The following is a 7582-nucleotide window of genomic DNA, read 5'->3' as shown; positions in this document are numbered from 1 at the left end:
GCACTTATTCTTCCTCTTCTAATCCCCTAATCATGCTGCAGCCTTTACTAGTCAGGAGACTTGTAATCTTTCTCTTCTATGTGGTCATCTTCTTTTCATGAAACACATGAAGCCTTAATTATTTTGCAGAGGACTATGCTGCTATCAGTGAAAACTGGACAGAGGGCTCAAAACATACCAGGGAACATAAAGACAGAGTCACAGACAGCATAATCTCCTGAGCGTTGTTTCCTTAGGAAGGCAGCTTAACCATGCTCCCTTAAGCCTTTGAATAAAATCCCTCTATCACTCTGTACTGTTGCTGCATTGCTCTTGTGCTCATGTTTTGAAAAGTGATTGTGCCATTTCAAACCAAAATTATTTTTCATACCAGTATAATTTTCAGATTACGAAGACAAATACAAATACGTTGCAGAGTATTATTTTGCATAATATTCTTCTGACGCTGTAGACCCTCTGATGTTACAGACTCACCCTTAGCGTTACGGGCAACGCAGCCTAAAACATGTACATGGTGCATATACTGGGTACCTGCCTTTTAAATTTCATAAGAAAGCATTTGTTTTCCACAGAAGGCACCGGCTTAGGAAGCACCCTGACTTTAGTGCCATTGCTTTCAGCACGCTGGGTGCGGTTCAATTTCAATGAGGGAGGAATTGAAATTAGATCTGTTTGGAGGAAACCTCATAAGGCTCGCCTAAAAATGGACAGGAGGTCCCAGTCTCCAAGGGCTTTGGCACATATACGGAAAGATCCATTGCCATTTTGCATAGCGCGAATTCTCACCTGGCATGTTCAACACCTGGGAGGTTGTTCCAGATGGTACAGCCGTCTACCCTGCCACCACGTCATGCCCTTATCACACCTTATATTCTAGCAAGGGACATTGAGGACAACCATTGCGATGGTCTGTGGAAGGAGCCAGGCTTCCCTTCCCTGCTGCAGCACTGCCTAGCCTAGCAGATCTCCCACACGATACCTTCCCCACGCGTGATGACTTTCCCACGTGTGATGCCTTCCCCACGCTGTTTGCCGCCACCGACGCCAGGGAGGGGGAGCAGCATCAGGGGCAGGTCAGCTCTGAGACGGCTTCTGTGACCACTAGTCTGTAATTTTCATTTGGGACTGCAATTACAGCCTTGGAGTTTATTTATTAGAAATTAAAATCAAAGCCAGAGCTAGATAATTGCTTATGGCAAACTGACTTCTCTGTGTGGTATACTAGTGGGTGTATAAATACAGGGTGTATGTGCATACCGGGTGTGCACATGCAACCCTCTACTCACAATGGCTATTTTTTCCCCTCAACTCAGCTCAGAGGGAATTTTGGGGGAAATATTTTTGGCAGAATCACAGAATTTCAGCCCCTAATCTGTCTGGGTTTATTTTTTTGTTTGTTGTTGTTTTTTAATCTTTGGCCACTGCTACCTATGGGACATTGGACAAAGAAAAGAAGTACCAAGGTAAGGGGCTACTCAAGGTGCCACTAATCAGTCCCGGGATCCATCAACAAGAAGTAACCAAAGATGGGTTTCGGTGCTGTTTGAGATGCCCTTGGGCAGCCTGCCTGCCTCTGGGCTTTCTCCTAGGCTTTGCGTGTATTCATTTTGGCTGAACCAGTTTCTTGCTGGATCATGTCTGGAGGGTGTGAAGTGTTTTATCCTTATCTGTTAAAGATTGCTTTATTTACAAAAATGTTAGTAAATAACGAAGACTGGATTTTCAGGTAGCCTTCTCTTGGTTTATAGCAAACAGCAGCCAGATTTTCAGATGTAGAAGAGGCTGCCCGTCTGCGATGACCGATCGGCACAAGATGGTTAAACCTGTGAACATCTGTTGCCTGCAAAATGTTCGCTACTTGTAGCTGCTCTATACTGGCAGTGTAGAAAAAAGAAGGGTGAACGAAAAGCGGGAGGTTGTTTACACGAAGAACTCTGAACAGTTTTCCCTTTCACAGGGGATGCGGACTAGCCAGTTCTCTGCATTCAAAGCTCTCCAGGATCATCATGAGCTCCCAGTTTTCAAGACTTTTCCTCTACGACTGAGGCATCTCTTTGAACAGGAGCTGAGCCTCCTCACGTGACTCCAAGAGCAGCAATTTTAATGGAAATGCCAACCAATATTTCAATCAAATCTTAGTAAATTTATTAATTTATAACACCATTATAATTTAAATTATGGCTTTTCATAGCTACTGCAAGCATGGCAGGTATTATTACGAGCATATTGGGTTGGATATTATCCTTGGACTTCAGAATACTTGAGAGGTGACTCGGTAGTTTTTTATCCTGTTCTTTGATGTTGTGCAGGTTAGAGGTTTGTGGGTGGTTTTTTTTTTCCTTTTTATTTAATTCCCCATTACTGATATATTTGGGTTTGGTATTAGCTCTGGTGATAAGGCTACTTTATGCCCAGACTTTTCTAGTCATGGTATATTTCTTTACACGCAACAGGCCATTGGGTTTGCACAGATCTGTACAACACGTACTGAATGTGCGTGTGCAGCTGAAAAGCCTGTGCTGTAGAGGTTAGCTCTGTTAGCATGCTAATCCCAGGGGTTTGCTGCCCCTGAAACATCAAATGCACTATGCGTCAGCTGCCCAACATGCACACATGCATTTCTGTCTGTGAAATCGCAGTCAGAAATAGTGTAACTGCGCCTAATTGGGGACAATCATCCTGATATTTCCCATCAAAGCAATGTGGATTTACCGGCGTGACACAAAATGAAATAGCAAGCTCTTACTATGCAAGGCACATTTGTCTTCTTTATTAGTAATAGATAAGGGAGGTCATTTAGGATGAACCTGGTTTGCTAAATAAAATTGTAGCTGGAAGAGGTGTGGTATCTTCCATATGAGCTGAGGAAAAGCTGGTTAGCTGCAATCATGGTGCTATAAGGATGTGCCATTCCCGTACACACCCTGGCGCGCCATGTCTCCGAGTCCCAACCAGTCATCTCCCTCTGCACTGCGAGGTGGTTGCACATTGTCCCGTTGTTCCTCCTGTGAAACCACGTAGCTATGTTGCAAGACGCAGAGTATTGCATGACATGTTCAAACCATCTCAGAATTAAAATCTGATGGAAAAGTTATAGAGGGTAATTAATCATAATGTACCCAGCTGTTTGCTTCTTTCAGTCTGCCTTCTGGTCTTTGAAGGGGAAGGAACCACTCCTAATATATGTGACAATTTGAGTTCCAAATTCAGCTGTATGTTGCCATACTTCTGCTCAGGATGAATGAAACCAATCTTCATTTATCCTCTCCTTGTTCATGCAATGAGGCCTGCTCCTATCCTAGCCAGTGTCCTATCCCTTGTCTACTCTTCTGTATTTCTGTCTTCTTTGCAGTCCTGTCAATGTCCTCTGCTCCCACTGTTTTCTTGCATGTCCCTCTTGTTTGCTTTCATTTCAGTGTCTTGTCATGTTTTCTTACCCCTGTCCTTTTTTCAGCTCATCAGCCTTTCATAAATTCCTCCTGTTTCTCAGCTTTCCTGCGCACCTTTTTCTATACAGATTTTCTTGCTTCACAGCTGTTTCCCTGCTGTCCACCATACACCTTTACATCCCATCAGGTGCTCAGGGCGTATCAATACCCAAGTGAAATCCCAGTGCTTCTAGTCATAGAATTTCTTCTACTGAATCAGATTGCTGATTTCAGGAAGTAACATTTCAATATCATACCATTGGTCTCCTTCTCCAGAGTATGACAGCAGTTGCACAACATTTTTAAGTTTACAGAGGGGAAAACAGTTGTGGGAAGAACATACGTTTAAGAAATTGTCATAATTTTAAAACAGAATCACTAACTTAACTTTGGACTTTAGCCCTAGTCATTAATGAACAGCTCTTAACAGTTCCACTTTTCTAGTAGTGGCAACTCAAATTACACCTACACTGAATTAGATTTATATTAGCTGAAGATTTTTCCTTTCCTTTCCTTTCCTTTCCTTTCCTTTCCTTTCCTTTCCTTTCCTTTCCTTTCCGTTCCTTTCCTTTCCTTTCCTTTCCTTTCCTTTCCTTTCCTTTCCTTTCCTTTCCTTTCCTTTCCTTTCCTTTCCTTTCCTTTCCTTTCCTTTCCTTTCTTTCCTTTCCTTTCCTTGTCCTTTCCTTTCCTTTCCTTTCCTTCCTTTCCTTTCCTTTCCTTTCCTTTCCTTTCCTTTCCTTTCCTTTCCTTTCCTTTCCCTTTCTTTCCTTTCCTTTCCTTTCCTTTCCCTTTCCTTTTCCTTTCCTTTCCTTTTCCTTTCCTTTCCTTTCCTTTCCTTTCCTTTCCTTTCCTTTCCTTTCCTTTCCTTTCCTTTCCTTCCTTTCCTTTCCTTTCCTTTCCTTTCCTTCCTTTCCTTTCCTTTCCTTTCCTTTCCTTTCCTTTTCCTTTCTTCTTCCTTTCCTTTCCTTTCCTTTCCTTTCCTTTCCTTTCTCTTTCTTTTCCTTTCCTTTCCTTTCCTTTCCTTTCCTTTCCTTTCCTTTCCTTTCCTTTCCTTTCCTTTCCTTTCCTTTCCTTTCCTTCTTCCTTTCCTTTCCTTTCCTTTCCTTCCTTTCCTTTCCTTTCCTTTCCTTTCCTTTCCTTTCCTTGCCTTTCCTTGCCTTTCCTTGCCTTTCCTTGCCTTTCCTTGCCTTTCCTTGCCTTTCCTTTCCTTGCCTTTCCTTGCCTTTCCTTGCCTTTCCTTGCCTTTCCTTGCCTTTCCTTGCCTTTCCTTGCCTTTCCTTGCCTTTCCTTGCCTTTCCTTGCCTTTCCTTGCCTTTCCTTGCCTTTCCTTGCCTTTCCTTGCCTTTCCTTGCTTTCCTTGCCTTTCCTTGCCTTTCCTTGCCTTTCCTTGCCTTGCCTTGCCTTGCCTTTGCCTTTCCTTGCCTTTCCTTGCCTTGCCTTGCCTTGCCTTGCCTTGCCTTGCCTTGCCTTGCCTTGCCTTGCCTTGCCCTTGCCTTGCCTTTCCTTGCCTTTCCTTGCCTTTCCTTGCCTTTCCTTGCCTTCCTTGCCTTTCCTTGCCTTTCCTTGCCTTTCCTTGCCTTTCCTTCCTTTCCTTTCCTTTCCTTTCCTTTCCTTTCCTTTCCTTTCCTTTCCTTTCCTTTCCTTTCCTTTTCTTTCCTTTCCTTCCTTTCCTTTCCTTTCCTTTCCTTTCCTTTCCTTTCCTTTCCTTTCCTTTCCTTTCCTTTCCTTTCCTTTCCTTTCCTTTCCTTTCCTTTCCTTTCCTTTCCTTTCCTTTCCTTTCCTTTCCTTTCCTTTCCTTTCCTTTCCTTTCCTTTCCTTTCCTTTCCTTTCCTTTCCTTTCCTTTCCTTTCCTTTTCCTTTCCTTTCCTTTCCTTTCCTTTCCTTTCCTTTCCTTTCCTTTCCTTTCCTTTCCTTTCCTTTCCTTTCCTTTCCTTTCCTTTCCTTTCCTTTCCTTTCCTTTCCTTTCCTTTCCTTTCCTTTCCTTTTCCTTTCCTTTCCTTTCCTTTCCTTTCCTTTCCTTTCCTTTCCTTTCCTTTCCTTGCCTTTCCTTGCCTTTCCTTGCTTTCCTTGCCTTTCCTTGCCTTTCCTTGCCTTTCCTTGCCTTTCCTTGCCTTTCCTTGCCTTTCCTGCCTTTCCTTGCCTTTCCTTGCCTTTCCTTGCCTTTCCTTGCCTTTCCTTGCCTTTCCTTGCCTTTCCTTGCCTTTCCTTGCCTTTCCTTGCCTTTTCCTTGCCTTTCCTTGCCTTTCCTTGCCTTTCCTTGCCTTTCCTTGCTTTCCTTGCCTTTCCTTGCCTTTCCTTGCCTTTCCTTGCCTTTCCTTGCCTTTCCTTGCCTTTCCTTGCCTTTCTTTCCTTTCCTTGCCTTTCCTTGCCTTTCCTTGCCTTTCCTTGCCTTTCCTTGCCTTTCCTTGCCTTTCCTTGCCTTTCCTTGCCTTTCCTTTCCTTTCCTTGCCTTTCCTTGCCTTGCCTTGCCTTGCCTTGCCTTGCCTTGCCTTGCCTTGCCTTGCCTTGCCTTGCCTTGCCTTGCCTTGCCTTGCCTTGCCTTGCCTTGCCTTGCCTTGCCTTTCCTTGCCTTGCCTTTCCTTGCCTTGCCTTTCCTGCCTTGCCTTTCCTTGCCTTGCCTTTCCTTGCCTTGCCTTTCCTTGCCTTGCCTTTCCTTGCCTTGCCTTTCCTTGCCTTGCCTTTCCTTGCCTTGCCTTTCCTTGCCTTGCCTTTCCTTGCCTTGCCTTTCCTTGCCTTGCCTTGCTTGCCTTGCCTTTCCTTTCCTTGCCTTGCCTTCCTTGCCTTTCCTTGCCTTGCCTTGCCTTGCCTTGCCTTGCCTTGCCTTGCCTTGCCTTGCCTTGCCTTTCCTTTCCTTTCCTTTCCTTTCCTTTCCTTTCCTTTCCTTTCCTTTCCTTTCCTTTCCTTTCCTTTCCTTTCCTTTCCTTTCCTTTCCTTTCCTTTCCTTTCCTTTCTTTCCTTTCCTTTCCTTTCCTTTCCTTTCCTTTCCTTTCCTTTCCTTTCCTTTCCTTTCCTTTCCTTTCCTTTCCTTTCCTTTCCTTCCTTTCCTTGCCTTTCCTTGCCTTTCCTTGCCTTTCCTTGCCTTTCCTTTCCTTGCCTTTCCTTTCCTTTCCTTGCCTTTCCTTTCCTTTCCTTGCCTTTCCTTGCCTTTCCTTGCCTTTCCTTGCCTTTCCTTGCCTTTCCTTGCCTTTCCTTGCCTTTCCTTGCCTTTCCTTGCCTTTCCTTGCCTTTCCTTGCTTTCCTTGCCTTCCTTGCCTTTCCTTGCCTTTCCTTGCCTTTCCTTGCCTTTCCTTGCCTTTCCTTGCCTTTCCTTGCCTTTCCTTGCCTTTCCTTGCCTTTCCTTGCCTTTCCTTGCCTTGCCTTGCCTTTCCTTTCCTTTCCTTTCCTTTCCTTTCCTTTCCTTTCCTTGCCTTTGCCTTTCCTTGCCTTGCCTTTCCTTGCCTTTCCTTGCCTTTCCTTGCCTTTCCTTGCCTTTCCTTGCCTTTCCTTGCCTTTCCTTGCCTTTCCTTGCCTTTCTTTCCTTGCCTTGCCTTTCCTTGCCTTTCCTTGCCTTGCCTTTCCTTGCTTTCCTTTCTTGCCTTTCTTGCCTTTCCTTTCCTTGCCTTTCCTTTCCTTTCCTTTCCTTGCCTTTCCTTTCCTTGCCTTTCCTTGCCTTTCCTTTCCTTGCCTTTCCTTGCCTTTCCTTTCCTTGCCTTTCCTTTCCTTGCCTTTCCTTGCCTTTCCTTTCCTTGCCTTTCCTTTCCTTGCCTTGCCTTTCCTTGCCTTTCCTTGCCTTTCCTTGCCTTTCCTTGCCTTTCCTTGCCTTTCCTTGCCTTTCCTTGCCTTTCCTTGCCTTCCTTGCCTTTCCTTGCCTTTCCTTGCCTTTCCTTGCCTTTCCTTGCCTTTCCTTGCTTTCCTTGCCTTTCCTTGCCTTTCCTTTCCTTTCCTTGCCTTTCCTTTCCTTGCCTTGCCTTTCCTTTCCTTGCCTTGCCTTTCCTTTCCTTTCCTTTCCTTGCCTTTCCTTGCTTGCCTTGCCTTTCCTTGCCTTGCCTTGCCTTTCCTTTCCTTGCCTTGCCTTTCCTTTCCTTTCCTTCCTTTCCTTTCCTTTCCTTTCCTTTCTTTCCTTCCTTTCCTTTCCTTTCCTTTCCTTTCCTTTCCTTTCTTTCCTTTCCTTTTCC

This window comes from Phalacrocorax carbo, chromosome 12, assembly GCF_963921805.1.
Source record: "Phalacrocorax carbo chromosome 12, bPhaCar2.1, whole genome shotgun sequence".
Classification (NCBI taxonomy): Eukaryota; Metazoa; Chordata; class Aves; order Suliformes; family Phalacrocoracidae; genus Phalacrocorax; species Phalacrocorax carbo.
This window is presented reverse-complemented; position numbering follows the sequence as displayed.